Source organism: Lepus europaeus, chromosome 14 (genome assembly GCF_033115175.1).
Source record: "Lepus europaeus isolate LE1 chromosome 14, mLepTim1.pri, whole genome shotgun sequence".
Lineage (NCBI taxonomy): Eukaryota > Metazoa > Chordata > Mammalia > Lagomorpha > Leporidae > Lepus > Lepus europaeus.
Genome location: NC_084840.1, coordinates 26,319,085 through 26,335,647, shown reverse-complemented (window position 1 = coordinate 26,335,647; position 16,563 = coordinate 26,319,085). Strand labels below are relative to the sequence as shown.

At 48.1% G+C, this 16,563-nt stretch overlaps 1 long non-coding RNA gene across 1 annotated transcript in view; it reads left to right on the top strand.

The window, feature by feature from the left end:
- The window catches only part of LOC133773729 (uncharacterized), a 29,127-nt gene extending 12,796 nt beyond the window's left edge, over positions 1-16,331 (top strand). Inside the window, exons 2-4 of the long non-coding RNA XR_009867961.1 lie at positions 3,717-3,760; positions 14,713-14,862; positions 15,976-16,331. This is a non-coding gene — a long non-coding RNA (uncharacterized LOC133773729). The remainder of the gene's footprint in view (positions 1-3,716; positions 3,761-14,712; positions 14,863-15,975) is intronic.
- The last annotated feature ends 232 nt before the right edge of the window (positions 16,332-16,563 follow it).

Sequence of the window (16,563 nt, the reverse complement as noted above, 5' to 3'; positions counted from 1 at the left end):
AGAGAGATCTCTTCTTTGTACTGGTTCACTCCCCAAATGCCCACCATAGCCAGGGCTGGACCAGACTGAAGCTGGGAGCCGAGAGCTCAGTTTGGGTCTCCTCCATGGATGCCAGGGACCCAAGTACTTGAGCCATCTTCGCCTGCTGCCTCCCAGAGTGCACATTTGTAGGAAGATGGATTTGGAAATTGAGCTGGAATTGAACCCAGGCCCTCTGATATATGAAGTGGTTGTCACTGTGCCAAATGCCTGCCCCGATGTTACTCTTTGGAGCAGTTTTAGGTTCACAGCAACATTGAGCAAAAGGTACAGAGAGCTAGCAACAGAACAAAACAAGCAAACAAACAAAAAAACCCACCACCACCAACAAAAACCCGAACAAATAATTCCATTAAGATGGGCAAAGGGCCTGAAGAGACATTTTTCAAAAAAAAATAAGACATACTAATGGCTTACCAATGTAAGTCAAAATCACAATGAAATATCACCTAGTCCCTTATAATATAATATAGAGGTATTATACAAAAGGCAGAAAAGAGCGAGTGCAGGCAAGGAAAGAAAACCCTGAACATCGTTGGGAATGGAAGTTGGTACAGCCACTGCGGGAAACAGCATGGAGTGCTCTCAAATAGTGAAACACACAACTATCATATGATGCAGCCATTCCGGGTCTGGAATGCAATCCAAAGAAAATGAAACCAGGACCTCAAAGAGTTTATTGCAGTGCTATTCACAATGGCCAAGATCTAGAAACAATCTAAGTGTGCTTCAGCTGACACATGAATGTTTTTTAAAGATTTATTTATTTGGAAGTTAGAGTGATGGAGAAAGGGGGGGGCAGGGAGGGGGAGAATATCTTCCATTTGCTGGGTCACTCCCATTGCTCCCCAAATGGCTACAACTGCCAGATCTGGGCTAGGCCAAAGCCAAGAGTCAGGAACTCTGTCCTGGTCTCCCATGTGAGCAGGTGCTCAAGTACTCAGGCCATCATCTACTGCCTTCCCGGGTGCATTAGCTAGGAGCTGAATCAGAAATACAGCAGCCAGGACATGAACTAGCACTCTGATATAGGATGTCAGAGTCGCAGGCAGTGGCTTAACCTGCTGTGCTATGACACCAGCCCCACATGGATTTTCTGACTCATCACTTACTAAACTGTCCTTTGATATGCTTCACCACATCTCAGCACATTTCTTCTGGAAGTTTCTCCAGCATACCTCTTCAGGTCCTTTCGCCCTTGGCCCTCAGCCCTCAAGCCTGCTGGCCCCAGCTGGTGTTGGCCCCGGTCTCCCCTGTGCTGGTCCTGGATGCCCTCCTGAGGCCTGCCTTATACCATGGGAGGGCGTCTTCAGCCAAGCCCGTGTGGCAAGCAAAACTATTTATGCCTTTTGGAAACCTCATAATTTGGGCAGGAAGTGGCCACCCTCCTGGCCAAGAACATCTTCTCAAATGGGAAAGAGAGAAAACATACCTCTGACATACATTTGGTGCCCTCAGGTTTAGCTGGTCCTGCCCCAGCCCAGTGGCAGGACTCAAAGCTGAAGGGCCTCTGCTGGGGACAGAAGTCCACGCAGTGTGACCCACTCAGGCTCGAGGCCTCGGACGTGGCCAGAGTGGAGTGGAATTCCTGGAGCAGGAACCAGTCTCTGCCCCTGTGGATTCTTTCACAGGGTGCTGCCAAGTATTCATGAGTACATAAAAATCTTTTTTTCCCCCTACAATCAAAGATTCAGAGTATGTCAGCATGCTGCTGCTTCTAGAAGAAATAGTACGAGAAAGAGCCGGAGGGCACAAAAGATGGGAGATTTCTCTCTCTGCATTTCAAAAAAATAAATATATTTTAAAAATTAAGATCCACCGCACTACTGCCCTACAGGATTTAGCGGGAGCAGCCCAAGGGCAGAGCTGCGACAGGACAGCTGATCCACAGCTGCTTCCTGCTGACTCCTTGCCCACCATTGCCAGCTTTTCATCTCGGCACGAACTCACTGTCCAGGTGCTCGCTCGTCCTCTAGGGCTGGTGGATCTGAGTCCTGCTAATCGAATGCACAAATGCGTGCTAGCATGCTAATGGGATTGGCCGTCCTCTGTTTAAAGAGCGTTCTCAAGTGGGCAGGGAAGGCCCCAGCCCTCTCTGCCTGTGAGGGTAGAAGATGCTGGCCCTGGAGGCGAGCTCAGCTCGGGGGAGTTTTCCACCCAGGTACCTCCTGGAACACTGGCTCTTCCCTTAAACCAAGTGGAGCCCCTTGTTGCCATCTGGGTGATAAATGAAGGCCCAAGGGCCGTTTCCCTAGCGTCCTCTCAGGTAATGTCCAGGGGAGGGCCAGGTGAAGAAGGGAACATAAAGCATGGCCCCGATTCCCCCCCCACCCCGATCGGGGCGCGGGGGTGTGTGGGGGGGCTGTTTATTCATCTGCGCTGGCTGAAGATGTAAGTCCTTTGTTTTCTGCGTGCCCCAAGTGCTTTTCATTTCTTTCCTTTTCCTGCATTCATTTCGACTGGGTAAGCCATTTTTGGGCATGGGATTCCATTATATCACCAGAATTGGCTTAGTAGCTGGCCCTCTTTAAAAATCCGTCTATGGTGGTTGTTCTCTATACGTTACAATATATGGCTTCAACTTATCCCAGTCCACCTTCCAACAGCTTCATATTACTTCACTTAGAGTGAAAGAACCTGGCTGCAACACACTTCCATTCCCCCCCTCCTTCCTTTGCTCTACTGTTGTCATGTCTTTTATTTCCACATATATTACATGTAGGAGACATTGCAATTATGATTACATTAATCAATGCTCTTTTGAAGCAATTTAAGAGCATGAAAAATTTCTTTGCCGTTTGCCTTTTACTTAGCACTTCCTGGCGCTCTGTATTCCTCCGTGTGGCTTTACATTTCTTCTGATGTTGTTTTCCTTCTGCCCAAAGCACTTCAGCTTCCACATCTTCTCTAGTGCAGAACCACTGGCATCATATTCTCTCCATTTTTCTTCATCAGGAAAAAAAGTATTTTGCCTTTCTTTCCGAAAGATTTTTTTCAGGGCACAGTATTCCAAGGTGGACAGTTTTGTTTTTCAATGAAGTGAAAACATTGCTCCACCCTCTTCTGGCTTGCCAGGTTTCCAGAATGAAGAGTCTGTTTATCCTTGCCTTTTTTACTCTGTGAATAATGGCTTTCCTCTGATCACTTTTTTAAAAAAGATTTATTTATTTATTTTGAAAGTCAGAGTTACACAAAGAGAGAAGGAGAGGCAGAGAGAGAGAGAGAAAGAGAGATCTTCCATCTGCTGGTTCACTCCCCAATTGGCAGCAACTGCTGGAGCTGCGTCGATCTGAAACCAGGAGCCAGGAGCTTCCTCTGGATCTCCCATGCCAGTGCAGGGGATCAAGGACTTGGGCCATCTTCTGCTGTTCTCCCAGGCCATAGCAGAGAGCCGGATCAGAAGTGGAGTAGCCGGGACTTGAACCGGCGCCCATGTGGAATGCCAGCACTGCAGGGGGCGGCTTTACCTGTTATATCACAGCGGTATCACTCTTAAGATTTTTATTTTTATCCTTGGTTTTCAGAAGCTTTATTTCTGTGTGCCATGATGTGTTTATATTTATTCTGTTTAGAGCTCTCTGATCTTCTTATACTTGTGAGTTTAGTTCTCACAAATTTTGGGGAAAGTTTACACATTACTTTTAAAAATTTTTTGTGTCTTCCCCTTTCTCTTCTAGGACCCAAACTGCCAAGTGTTCCATTGCTTGGTACTGTCTCACAGGTAATGGAAGGGCCCCACTCTCTCTCTCAGCATTTTAGCTTTGAACACTTTCTATTGCTATGTCTTGAGTTCAGTGATCCTGTGCATTGAATTTGCTCTTAATCTCATTCAGTATGTTTTTATTTCAAATACTAAGTTTTCCATCTCTGCAAGTTTCATTTGGATTTTTTTTGCGTCTTGCATTTCTCCCTTCATTGTGCTTGTGTTTTCCTCTATCTTCCTCAGCATGTGGAGCACGCTTATGTTAGCTATCTTAATGTTCTTTTCTAATTCCATCACTTCTGGGTCTGTTTCTATTGACTGATTTTTCTCCTGGTTATGGATATTTTCCTATTTTGATGCATGCCTGGCTTGCTTTGACTGATGGCTGAATGTTGTGGATTGTAGTTTGGCAGGTGTTGGATCTTGTTGTAATCCTTTACATAGTGCTCTACTTTGTTCCAGCCTGCAGTTCACTTCCTTTGAGTTAGCTGAGGCTTCAAGGCTTTTAAGATTTAGTTTTTTAAAGATTTATTTATTTATTTGAGAGGTAGAGTTACAGACAGAGAGATGGAGAGACAGAGAGAGAGGTCTTCCATCTGCTGCTTCATTCCCAAATAGCTGCAATGGCTGGAGCTGGGTTGATCTGAAGCCAGAAACCAAGAACTTCTTCCAGGTCTCCTGTGTGGGTGCAGGGACCCAAGCATTGCTTTTCCAGGCCATTAGCAGGGAGCTGGATCAGAAGTGGAGCAACCAAGACTCAAACTGGTGCCCATATGGGATGCCAGTTCCACAGGTGGAGGCTTAACCTACTATGTCACAATGCCAGCCTCAGATTTATTTATTTATTTATTTTAAAGATTTATTTATTTATTTGAAAGGCAGAGTTACAGAGAGGCAGAGAGGCAGAAAAAGAGAGAGAGAGAGAAAGAGTCTTCCATCCACTGGTTCACTCCCCAGATGGCCACAATGGCAGGAGCTGAGCCAATATGAAGCCAGGAGCCAGGAGCTTCCTCTGGATCTCCCATGCTGGTGCCAGGGCCCAAGGACTTGGCCCATTTTCTACTGCTTTTGCAGGCCATATCAGAGAGCTGAGTAGGAAGTGGAGCAGCCGGGATTCGAAACGGTGCCCGTACAGAATGCTGGCACTGCAGGCGGCAGCTTTACTCGCTAAGCCATAGCACCGGCCACGATTTATTTATTTTTTGAAAAGCAGAGTTACAGAGAAGGAGAAACAGAGAGAAAGAGAAAGATCTTCCATCTACTTGTCCACTCCCCAAATGGCCACAACAGCTGGGTCTGAGATAGGCCAAAGCCAGGAGCCAGATCGCTTACATGGGTGGCAAGAGCCCAAGTACTTGGGCCATCTTGAGCTGCTTTCCTTTCCCAAGCACATTAGCAGGGAGCTGGATTGAAAGTGGAGCTGCCAGGACTCGAATTGGCACTGATAAAGGATGCCAGCAACACAGAGGTTTCACCAGCTGTGCCCTTGCACCAGCCTCTTTGAGGCTTACTTTTAAACTTCATCAGTGTGGGTCCACAGCAACAGGCTAGGGCTAACTTTTTTTTAAAGATTATTTATTTGCAAGGCAGAGTTACAGAGAGGCAGAGAGAGAGAGAGAGAGAGAGAGAGAGAGAGAGAGAGAAGTCTTCCATCTGGTGGTTCACTCCCCAAACGGCTGCAATGGCTGGAACTGGGCCGATCTGGAGCCAGGAGCCTGGAGCTTCTTCTGTGTCTCTCATACAGTGCAGGGGCCCAAGGACTTGACCATCTTCTGCTGCTTTCCCTAGCCATAGCAGAGAGCTGGATCAGAAGTGTAACAGCCAAGACTCGAACCAGTGTCCATTTGGGATGCTGAGACCCAGGATCAGTAACAAATTCAACCAAATGTCAGGGCCATGGGAAAAGACCTCGTGCCAGAAGACAGTTGGTCTGCCTGAGTTCCGGTGCTCCACACCGGAATAGACCCCTAGGTGCTGAGAACCGAGTCCTTCAAACTCCAGGGTGGCTCAATACAGGGAGGGCATGTCCTTTTTGTCCCTTTTCCAGGATTGTGGTTGGGTCTTAGTGAGTTATGGTTATGGTAGTAAGTAACAATGGCACAAGATAGTACAGCTTCCAAAATAATAATAATAATAATAATAATAATTTTTCTAGCTGACATTGGCTCTGTTTGGTCTGCTATCACTACACACTGGAGTCTAAGTAGCTTATAAATAATTGAAATTGATTTCTCAGTCTCGAGATGGAGAAGTGCAAGATAAAGCCACTTACAGATTTGGTGCCTAGTGAGGGCTTCCTGGTTCGCAGGTGGTGCCTTTCGGCTGGGTCCTCACGTGGTGGAAGGTGTGAACAGTCTCCCCGGGCCTCTGTTATGAGGGCGCTGATGCCCTTCATGAGTGCTCCACCCTTACAACCTAACCACCACCCTGAAGCCCCTGCCTTCTAATACCATCACTTTGGGGATTAAGATTTCAACATTGGAATTGGCGCACAAACATTCAGACTATAGCAGGTGCTCATCTGTAAGGTACTACTCTTATTGTTGCTCTTGCTTTGGCTTTCCCCGATGAGTACACTGAGAGGCTGAACAATCAAATCACTTTCCCAAGATTCCACAGCCAACGCGAGGCAATCCTTGTCTTCTGAGCCTAAATCCTATACAGCTCATACTCTGTCCACTGCTCACTGGAGCCTTCTTGTATTCTGATACTAAGGATTAGGTGTTCTAAGATCCTAGAAAATGCAGTAGGAGGTGAGCTATCCATCAGCTCCCAAGGGGACCTTCCTTCCCATACTTGCTGGAAGACAAACATTGCATCTCACCCTTTTCATTCTGGTCTCAATTTCCTGGACTCAATAAGCACTCTCATCTGCCTGACTTGCTCCTCCATTATCCAATATGGCAAGTCTCCCCATACCCACACCAACAGGAAGACGGCAAGATGTGTGGACCTTTCCTTCCTAGGACGAAAGCACCGAGCCCGTGTCCACCCCAGGCACATGGAGATGGAGGGTGGGAATCTGCACGGTGAAAGCTGGTCCTGTTGTTTGCTAGCCCTGCCCGCTGATTCCTGTCTCCTGCCTCCCCGCTAGGGCTACCCATCTAACTCATCTCTCATTACCCTGCATTAAGTATCATGAGGCAGGTAAATGCTCTGCCTAAAACAAATAAATCACCTAACACATTCCAGAGATAAGCTTACATTATTTTTAGGTAATCTGTCCCTTTGGATTATCCAAGCCACTGCTGCTTCTCCTAGCAGGAACAATTGAGAACTGACACAAAAAGGAACTCACTCACTCAAACCTAAGCCAAGTTGTAGACCAGGTAGAAAGCCTAGCATGAAAGAAAACCCATGGCGATAGCATTTGGAAGAATGTGTGAGCCCTAGGGACACAGGGGCAGTCGTTTCAACATTTGCAAGCTCTGATTCATCCAAGGCATGCTGCTGTGCTGTGGGGATAGAGCCAGCTCCGGGTTAGGCAGTTTCCCAGGGTAGATTCACCCAACAGGCCTGAGAAGCTCATTAATCCTCATGGGGCGTGGTTACCGTGGCCAACCCAAGCCACTGGGAGCACAAATGCCCGGCTGAGACTCCCGGGCCGGGACGGGTTGGGGCAAGACTTGTGCAGAACTGGGTGCAGAAGAGTCTGGAGGCGGCACTCATCCCTCCCCTCCCAGGAATGGAGGCAGCTTAGACCAGAGAGGGAAGGGCACCAGGCTGGGCTGTGGCAAGGGGGCTGGGACTAGAGGCAGTGTAGGTGGCTTGATCCCAGCCCTGGCACCATGGAAGCGGGATGGAGCAGCCATGCCGGCACCTGCAGGTCTCCTGGCAAAACCATGAGGTCCTCTGCAGGTGACTGGAGCTAGAAGACCCTGTCCCCACCCCCAGCAACACTGAACACTGACTTGGAGGGCCCTGTCTCTACTTTAGAGGCAAGCACACAAGGAAACAGAAGCAGCAGTCCCCTTGGGAACTGTGGCTGGAATGTAGGGGGAATTCCAGGCCAAATGCCAAGGACGTTGGGGTGTCGGGGAACAGGCTGTGGAGGTGCTCCGGGTTCCTCCCGTTCCTAACAGTCTGCAATTCGTGTTTAATCGAGGAGCCTGGACAAACACGTCATGAGCATTACACGTGCTAAGTGACAAGAAATGCAGTGATGGGGTCAGGCCTGGAGCACGACCTCTATTGGTTGTGATTGGCCCCCAGACCCCAGACTGTGGGAGCAGGGCTGAAGATCGGAAGGTGGCAAGGACTGGGTGTGGGGGACCAAGGGCGTGGTGTAAGGAGAGACAGGGCGCCCAGCTGCAAGCTCAGTGAGCTGGTGATAAAAGACATTGGAATGGGGAAACGCTAGAATGATTTTTATAAAAGATTCATTTATTTGAAAGGCAGAGTTAGAGAGAGAGAGAAGGAGAGAGAGAGAGAGAGAGAGAGAGAGAGAGAGAGAGAGAGATCTTTCATTGGCTGGTTAATTCCCCAGATGACTGCAATGACTAGGGCTGGGCCAGGCCAAAGCCAGGAGCCAGGAGCTTCTTCCAAAGATCCCATGTGGATGTAGGGCCCAGGAACTTGGGCCACCTTCCTCTGCTTTCCCAGGCACATTAGCAAGGAGCTGGATTGCAAGTGGAGCAGCCAAGACTAGAACTGATGCCCATATGGGATGCTGGCGCTGTGGTGCAATAGGTTAAAGCCTCCAATGAGTTTTTTTTAAGCAGAGGATGAAAATCTCTTTTCTTGGGTAAGGGAAATGATTTGAACTTTTTTTTTTTTTTTTTTTTTTTTGACAGGCAGAGTAGACAGTGAGAGAGAGAGAGAGACAGAGAGAAAGGTCTTCCTTTTACCGTTGGTTCACCCTCCAATGGCCGCTGTGGCTGGCGTGCTGCGGCCGGCGCACCACGCTGATCCGAAGCCAGGAGCCAGGTGCTTCTTCCTGGTCTCCCATGTGGGTGCAGGGCCCAAGGACCTGGGCCATCCTCTACTGCACTCCCGGGCCACAGCAGAGAGCTGGCCTGGAAGAAGGGCAACTGGGACAGAATCCAGTGCCCCGACTGGGACTAGAACCCGGTGTGCCAGTGCTGCAGGCGGAGGATTAGCCTATTGAGCCACGGCGCTGGCCATTGAACTTTCTTTTTTTTTTTTTTTTTTAAATTTTATTAATTTATTTGAAGGGCAGAGGGACAGAAAGAGAGACAGAGAAGGGGAGAAAAAGATCTCTCATTGGCTAGTTCACTTCCGAAATGGCCACAACAACAAAGGCTGGGCCACGCTGAAGCCAGAGGCCAAGGATTTTATCCAGGTCTCCCTTGTGGATGACCAGAACCCATCAGCTGCTCATTAGCTGCTCATTCCTGCATTAGCAGGAAGCCAGATCAGAAGCGGAGGTGGGACTTAACCCCAGGCAGCTTAATCTAGTGCCACGATGTATGCTCCAAATGAGAACCTCCTGAAAGTTGAGAAGACAGTTTGGTCTCCCGCCTGGAAAGAGTTAGTAGCAGACCCAGGACCCTGCCTTCTGCCCCCAGAACCTGTCTCCTCCCCTGCTGACGTGCAGGCAGGCAGTTGCCTTGAGGATGGGTTGCAGAGATTTCTGTGATGGTTCAGTGACCATCTCAAGGGAAAATCATTTGGAAAGTAAGCTAGGAAAGGGGAGAGGTAGGTAGGGTGCTCTCAAGCTAAGCAGGTTCGGGCAAGGCTGGGGAGATGTTCTAGAAGAGGGGATGTCAAATGTGCTCAGCCGAGGAAGGGAGCTGTCCTCTGACGCATGAACCACTAATGCATGGCCCCGTGCCCTAACTTGACTGGCTGTGACCATCAACTCTTAAGCATTCAAGTTCCTCAGACGTACCTTGACCAATCAGAGTGGGCCCCCGGGGGTTTACACTGAGTGCCCGCTGCCTGGGGAGGCTGGGGAGTGCCTTGGAAAGTATCTTAAGTTCTGTTGCCAAGAAGAGTTGGGTACAGGTCCTGCCTGGGCCACTTCTGAGTCACTCGTTCAGGCTCTCTGATCCCACAGGGTCCTTAGTTATAAACTGGAAACAGTCACTCCCTTCACAGGGTTGAATTGAGAATTAAACCTTGCTAAGGCTCAGAGGTGGCACCTTGGCATCCATGATATGGGCTGAGAAGTGAAAAATGATTTCATAGAGAGAAACAGTAGTTAAAAAACACGTGAATCGCTGGCACTGTGGCGTAGTGGGTAAAGCTGCTGCCTGCAGTGCCGGCATCCCATATGGGCGCTGTTTCAAGTCTTGGCTGCTTCATTTCCCATCCAGCTCTCTGCTATGGCCTGGGAAAGCAGTAGAAGATGGCCCAAGTCCTTGGGCCCCTGCACCTGCGTGGGAGACCTGGAAGAGACTCCTGTTTCCTGGCTTTGGATTGGTACAACTCTGACTGTTGCGGCCATCTGGGGAGTGAACCAATGGAAGGAAGATCTCTTTCTCTCTCTGTCTCTACCTCTCCTTCTCTCTTTGTGTAACTCTGCCTTTCAAATAAACAAATAAATCTTCAAAAAAAAATCACATGAATCGCTGGTGCTGTGGCACAGTAGGTTAATTTTCTGCCTGCAGCTCTGGCATTACATATGGGTGCCAGTTCTGGTCCCGGCTGCTCCATTTCCGATCCAGCTCTCTGCCATGGCCTGGGATAGCAGTAGAAGATGGCCCAAGTGCTTGGGCCCCTGTACCTGTGTGGAAGCTGGAAGAAGCTCCTGGCTCCTGGCTTTGGATCAGCACAGCTCCAGGCATTGTGTGGCCATTTGGGGAGTGAACCAGCAGATGGAAGACCTCTCTCTCTGTCTTTCCCTCTCACTGTAGAGAGGTAACTCTACCTCTCAAATAACCTTTTTTTTTTAAAAAAAAAACACGTGAAGAAAACTTCCAGTAGATAAGCAGTTTCAATTTTCTTCTCCCTTTTCAGCGTTGTCTGTGAATGTTCTTGAGAGGAATCAGAATTCCGAGTTCCCACTCTGGCTGTTATTAAGTGAGAGACCTTGGGCAAATCCTTTGATCTACTGAACCTCGATGATCTCATCTGTTAAGTGGGGAGACCAGGACCTCTCTCAAAGGGTTGTGGTTAGGAGCAAATGAAATCATGAATGTAAAATCCTTGATGAACTGGCCGGCTGTAGGGGCAGGGAAGGGGAAATGATAGAAATGGAAGCTGATTTTTGCCTGTGAAATGTCCAAGTCTGCCTGAAGCCTGCGTATTAGGTGGGTTGACTCCTAGGCTGTCTAATTGATATCTTCTTGACTGATATCCGAGCCTGCATCTTCTCTAATCCTTCAACCCCCACCTCACCCCTCGGCCAGTCAAAGGACTGAGACACTGGTGACCTCCTTGTGCCTGGGGCAGGTCAGAGGGTCCTGAACGCTCATTAAGGACTCTTAGGAGGGGAGAATGATTGCAACCAGAGGAATCTTTGCTTATCTTGCAAACCCTGTCAAGCACTCCTCCACTCTTTCCTCATCAAGTATTATTTTAGAGTAGCAAAAAAAGAAAAGAAAAAAAAAAGAAAAAAAGACCCCTGGGACAGGGATTGGAAGACTGCCTATTGTCACCTTCAAGTTGTCCCACCCACAAACTTGGTGTAAAACACCTAAATGCAGCAAAGAGAAATGGCAGTGTGTCAGGTACGCTCTCTGCTTTCCTCCCATGCATGCCCCTCTCAAACACTGCAGAGAACAAAGCCATACCCGGCTGTGAAATGATTGGCACCGCTTATCTGTTCATCGTGCTTGTGGGTAATTTAGAAAATTAAGAAAACGACCAAAAAAACCACCAGACATCCCACCACTGCTATCATCTAAGATTTTTTTGCAGTCACAAAATGTAGATTCTGTGTCTGTAGCTTTGTATATTTTTTCACTTAATGTTATGACATGAACAATTTTCCACAATGCTACATTGTTCAGACAAGATGGATTTTATTTTTAAAAGATTTTTTAATTTATTTGAGAGGCAGAGTTACAGACAGAGAGTGGGAGAGACAGAGAGGTCTTCCAACTACTGGTTCACTCTCCAGATGGCTGTAACAGCCAGAGCTGAGCTGATCCACAGTCAGGAGCCAGGAGCTTCCTCCAGGTCTTCCATGTGGGTGAAGGGCCAAAGACTTGGGCCATCTTCTGCTGCTTTCCCAGGCCATAGCAGAGAGCTGGATCAGGAGAGGGGCAGCCAGCACACGAACCTGTGCCAATACGGGATGCCACCACCACAAGCGGAGGCCTAACCTAGTACGCTACAGCACTGGCCCCAAAACCATGGATTTTAATGGTGGCATATTGTTCATCATACAAATGAACCATAAATTATTTAACTGATTCTCCCTTGTTTCATATTTTAGTTGGCTATTTTTCTATTAACAATAACACTGTTATTAATATCCTTGTATATAAGCATCTGTTTATTACCTTAACATAGATTACTAACAGAGTTACTGAGTCCAAGAGTTGGAACATTTCTGAAAGTCTTGACAAGGTTGCCAGACTGCCTTCAAGGAAATAGGTACGATTCAGCTTCCCACTAACAGTGCGTACTAGAACTCACTTCACACAGCTCCCCCGGGGCTGCACGCCATCTCTATATCAGTCTATCAACCCCTGCTGTTTTAATACGTGAACTCTGTTTGCTATATTTTTATGTGTCCTGTCCTATTGAACAAGCTATGGTACTTGTTCATTACCTATTTGTTTGCTTGTTCTTAAAGATTTTATTTATTTGAAAGGTGGGGGAAGGGAGGGAGGGAGGGAAGGAGGGAGGGAGAGGGAGAGAGAGAGAGAATTCTCCATCTGCTGGTTCACTTCCCAGATGGCTGCAATGGTCAGGGCTGGGCCAGGCCAAAGCCAGGAGCCTCTTCTGGGTCTCCCACGTGGGAACAGGGGCCCAGACGCTTGGGCCATCTTCTACTGCTCTCCCAGGTGCATTAGCAGGAAGTGGCTATGTGCTATGCCACAGCGCCAGCCCCACCTTTCTGTTAATTGAATCTACTTCCAGAGTCTGAAGTGGTTCTACCTGGATCAGAAGCCCATTAAGGGCTTAAGCCAGTCTTCTTGCTTTTCCACTTCTGGGACTGGCACAGTGAGTTTCTCACAGTCGATAATCAGTACATATCTGCAGGTTATTTTTGAGGGTACATTATATGAGGATACTTCACAAAGTTCATGGAAAATGGAAAGAAGTTTAATATAAAAATAGAAATCTATGCATAGTTTTTTCACAATTACACATTCCCACAAACTTTTTGAAAATTCTTCACATACATGAATTTCAAATTTTTTTGCACTAAAATAAATTTATCTTTTTTGGAAAATTTTTGTTTATTTATTTGAAAGACAGAGAGAGGGAGAGAGGGAGCCCGCTCCTATCCACTGATTCACTCTCAAATACCTACAACCAGGACTGAAGTAGGCCAAAGCCAGGAGCCAGGAACTCAGTCCAGGTCTCCCAAGTGGGTGGCAGGGACCCAGTCACTTGAGCCATCACCCACTGTGTCCCATCGTCTGCATTAGCAGGAAGCTGGGATCAGGAGTCACAGGTGGGCACCAAAGCCAGGGGCCCCGTCAGGGGATGTGGGCACCCTAACCGGTATGTTAGCCACCAGGCAAGTGTCTTCCACAACTTATCCTTCAATTCCATTCTTGTCCATGGACTCTTTGACGCATCCTTGTAGAGATGTCCACTAACAAAATAGGATATTCTCTCTCTTGTTAATGTACAATTCTATTATACCCACTTCTCCCAGCCCTCTCTCCTCTTACAGGATATATATTATGCAGTGTAACATTAATTTTATGTGTGTATAATCATTTAGCAGGTTTTTTTTTTGGATGGGAAAAACAAACAAAAACCAGCAACAGCTGGGTTATCAATTACTTGAGGACAGGGACTATCTCATTTCTTTCAGCAAAAATGAGCACGCATGGGGCACATGTAGAAACTTACTTTTCCCTCCATCCATCCATTCATTTAACAAGCATTATTGTCTGCTCTGTGTCTGACCCTGTACTCCATGCTGAGGGGACTAGCGCGCAGTCTGGTAGAAGGAGTGGAGTGTGTGGGGCCACACAGGAAGTCATGAGAGAATTAGGGGGGACCTCAAGCCCCAGCTAGCATAATCAAGGAGGGCTTCCTAAAAGAAGCAATGACTGTGGGCTGGCACTGTGGCATAGCAGGTAAAGCCGCCCCCTGCAGTGCCAGCATCCCATATGGGCACCGGTTCAAGTCCCAGCTGCTCCACTTCCGATCCAGCTCTCTGCTATGGCCTGGGAAAGCAAAAGAAGATGGCTCAAGTCCTTGGGCCCCTGCACCTGCATGGGAGACCCAGAAAAAGCTCCTGGCTTTGGTGCAGACAGATCCAGTCATTGTGGCCAATTGAGGAGTGAACCAGCAGATGTGAGACTTCTCTTTCTCTCTGTCTCTGCCTCTCCTTCTCTGTGTAACTCTGACTTTCAAATAAATAAATAAATCTTTTAAAATAAATCTTAATAATCTTTTTTTAATTAAAAAAATGAAGCAGTGACTGACAGGAGTTAGTCAATAAAGAACGCAGCTGCAGGATTGAGTGTTTCAGGAAAACAGAATTAGCACCTGCAAAATTGTTCTAAAGTATGGAGGGAATTATTATTGGCTTCACACATCCCACAAGTAGAGAAGGGCAGAGGAAAATTGTAGGAGATGAGACGGAAAGGTAGGCACCACCAGTCTTTCTGGTGTCCAGTGAGAATGGGAGCCACTGGTTTAGGGCTTCTTCACAGGTGTGTGGAGGTAATCCCACGAGCATCAACACCCAGCTCTCAAATGCTCTGAGTCCGCTGGCTTGATCAAAGGAAGCCAAGATTCTTGGAGCAAATGCAAGTTATTTTCAAGATCTTTTCCACCAATTCCTTAGGGGACTCGGGGAAATATGTTTACTTGTTACCGTGTCTGGCCGGGCCGCAAGTATGTGATCACAGGTATCCACGCATCAACAGGGAACAAACACCGGGCGGCAACACTTTTCCTGTCATTGGCGCCAACACGGAGACATCCAGGATCCTAACGCTGAGACGGGCGCAGCCTTGCCGCAAAGCAGCACAACGTCACTGCCACAGGCCCAGCCAGCTGTGATCTGTCCGACACGGGTCGGTGAGGGGCTCCCTAGGGAGGCTGTTTGGCTCCAAAGTAATAGCTCCTTGACCCGCCACACAGGCCCCCTGCTACGGTCTGAATGTTTGTGTCTCGCCAAAATTCATGTTGAAACTTAATCCCTAGTGTGATAGGATTAGGAGGTACAGCCTATTGGAAGCTATTGAGTCGTGAGGTTCACCGTTGTGAACGGGAATACGCCCTTATGAAAGAAGCCGCGAGAGCTGCCTGGCCCTTCTATCACGTGACACAGCCTGGTGCCTCCCACCTCAAGGGTGCAGCACGAATGTGCCCTCTTAGAAGCAGAGAGCAAGACATCAATGAGGCCGCTGCTGTGGCATAGCAGGTAAAGCTGCTGCCTGCGATGCCAGCATCCCATATGGGTGCCGGTTCGAATCCCGGTTGCTCCACTTCTGATCCAGCTCCCTGCTAATGGCATGGGAAAAGCAACAGAGGACAGCCAAGTGTTTGGGCCCTGCCACCCACATGGGAGACCTGGATGAAGCTCCTGGCTTTGGCCTGGCCTAGGGCTGGCTAACACAGCCATCTTGGAGTGAATCAGTAGATAGAAGATCTGTTTCTTCCTTTCCCTAACTCTTTGAAAATAAATTAATTTTAAAAAAGGCACCATATCTGCTAGCACCTTGATCTTGGATTTCCTAGGCTCTAGGACTGTAAGAAATAAATTTCTAAGGGGCCGGCACTGTGGCACAGCAGGTACCTGCAGTGCCAGCATCCCATATGGGTGCCAGTTCAAGTCCCGGTTGCTCTACTTCTGATCCAGCTCCCTGCTAATGTGCTTGGGAAAGCAGCAGAGAATGGCCTAAGTTCTTGGGGCCCTTGGACCCATGTGGGAGACCCAGAAGAAACTCCTGGCTTCCAACTTCAGATCAGCCCAGCCCTGGCCACTGCAGCCATTTGGGAAGTAAGCCAGCAAATGGAAGCGCTCTCTCTCTCTGCCTCTGCCTTTCTGTAGTTCTGCCTTTCAAATTAATAAATACATCTTTACAAAAGATAAAAGAGATCAGCTCCTATTGTTTATAAATTAGGCAGTCTGCGTATTTTGCTGGAGCCGCAGCCTGACTAGACTGACACCTCTTGTCTTGCAGGAGCTACAGTTGGGTTCTGATGTTGGCGTCTACTGTGAACCAGGACACCACTCCCTCAGCTTTGATCTGTGGGAACAGAGTCCTTCTTGTCTAAGAAGACTTAGTTCTTGGGGCCAGCGCTGTGGTACAGTGGGTTAAAGCCCCAGCCTGCAGTGCCGGCATCCCATATGGGCACAGGTTGAAGCCCTGGCTGCTCCACTTCTGATCCAGCTCTCTGCTATGGCCTGGGCCCCTGAACTTGCATGGGAGACCTGCAAGAAGTTTCTGGCTCCTGGCTTTGTATCCACGCAGCTCCGGCCATTGCAGTCATTTGGGGAGTGAACCAGTGGAATGGAAGACCTCTCTCTCTGTCTCCTACTCCCTCTCTCTCTCCCTTTCTGTAACTCTTCTCTTTCAAATAAATAAAATAAATATTTTTTAAAAAAATACTAGGTCTACACCCTTTAAAAAAAAAAGACGACTTACTTCTCAGGACACCCCCTACGTATAATCATGCCTCTCTCAGGGCCATTCCAGCCCATCAGGGGTTGAAACCTAACCAGCAACAAGGCTGAGACTTTACTTCTCATAGAGCGTGCTGTTCAAGCT